The 1,645-nt window shown below is 41.5% G+C and overlaps 1 pseudogene; it reads right to left on the reverse strand.

Moving 5' to 3' along the window:
• Positions 1 to 464: 464 nt before the first annotated feature.
• Positions 465 to 1,377, reverse strand: LOC120118328 (annotated as a pseudogene).
• Between the last annotated feature and the right edge of the window lie 268 nt (positions 1,378 to 1,645).

The following is a 1,645-nucleotide window of genomic DNA, read 5'->3' on the forward strand; positions in this document are numbered from 1 at the left end:
TTAAAAACTTTAATTTTTGTTTCATTTTAGTACCATCATTCAAAATTTAACGTTAAGTTTTGAAAATATTGAAAGTTTAGTTACTAAAACAGACCAAAGTTGATAATTTAGGTGCTAAACACGTTAAGTTTTTAACGGCGGGTACTAAACTAAAATGAAAACTAAACATTAGGTATGATTTTGAAAAAATTGAAAGTTTAGGTACTAAAATGGATCAAAATGATTCTTTAGGTACTAAATGCATAGTTTACGCAATATTTTATTTGAATTTGGGTTAGATGGATTAGGTTGATGGATTATTTTGTTTGCTCAAGTTTTGGTTTTAAGTAATATTGTGCAACCGGTAATGAATCATAAAAATGTTGAGGAATGATGAGATTGATGCTTATTATTATTAAGAAGCACGTACATGCTTTATTCAAAACATCAACAACTAGAACGACAGAACAAGGCGGATCACAAACTTAATTGGGTTGACAAGTGAGAAACCATGGGAAGAAGTTTTCAAGGGTCTGAAGATCAACTCGACGGCGGTTATTGGCGAAGTCCAGCAGATAGGACCAGCTGAAATCCGGGTAAAGCCGGCCAGAGCCGACCACCAGTTCTTCCGGTGGCTTCACCACCGCGTCTTCATCGGGGCTCACGAAATAAACCTATGATCTCCTCTCCCTCTCCTCGTTCACCATTTCCCTGTGTATGCAGCTCTTGTATATCCCCTTACTAAATGCCTACAAACAAAAATTCTCATATCAACTATTGAATTATAGCATCAAATGAAAGCATATATAAATATGTAAACACATATGTTAACGTACCATGAAAGTGTCACCCATGATGATAGCGAACGCGTCCTGCCGAGGCGGAACCGCCACCCATTTGTTACCGGTGAATATCTCGAGCCCTCCGTCGCTGTCTTGGTGAAGTATGGTGATGGAATTAGGGTCGCAATGAGGACCGGTGCCGAAGGTGACACCGGAATTCTTGCACGGGGGATAGTAATTGCCCCTCATTATAGAAGTACCGCCTTCGAAAAGTTTGCGGTAGTGGGAACGATCCACTCCTAAACTCAGTGCCAAAAGCTCCATGATGATCAGAGACAATCGTCTCATGTTTTCACAATACTTTTGGTAAACCCGCCTCCAAAAATAAAAAAAAATACCATTCTCAATACGATTAATTATATAAAAAATTAAAAATTTCGGGAGTGAAATAATAAATTATGAGTGCATAAATTTAGACTTACCCGGCTTGCTCAAAGCCTTGGCCCAAAGTAGATGTAAAATAATCTACCACAGCGGAGTCGGAGTTTGTTTCCTCCTCGGTATCTGAAGCTGAACGTTTCCTTCCAAGGCAAATTGGTCGAGAATCAGTCGGCATGGGCGGAAGAGAAGCCCGAGTAGCTGCCCGGCATCTATCGGAAACCGAGCTTCTTCTCAAAGGGCAACCCGAAGACCAAATCGATCTCTCGATACGGAGCTTGAACTAGATCGGCATCGACACCATGGTTGGTGACTTGGAAGAAGCAATGGTCAGTGCAAGCATTCCTCACGAGCTCGACTGCCTTAGCAGTGGCGATGTCGTCTCCTTTGATGAACCCTTCCAAGTCAATGGGAGCACGTCGAACGCTCCCTCAGTGCCGAACAGG

The sequence above is a fragment of the Hibiscus syriacus genome, unplaced genomic scaffold (assembly GCF_006381635.1).
Source record: "Hibiscus syriacus cultivar Baekdansim isolate YM2019G1 unplaced genomic scaffold, ASM638163v2 tig00110328_pilon, whole genome shotgun sequence".
In the NCBI taxonomy this organism is placed as follows: Eukaryota; Viridiplantae; Streptophyta; class Magnoliopsida; order Malvales; family Malvaceae; genus Hibiscus; species Hibiscus syriacus.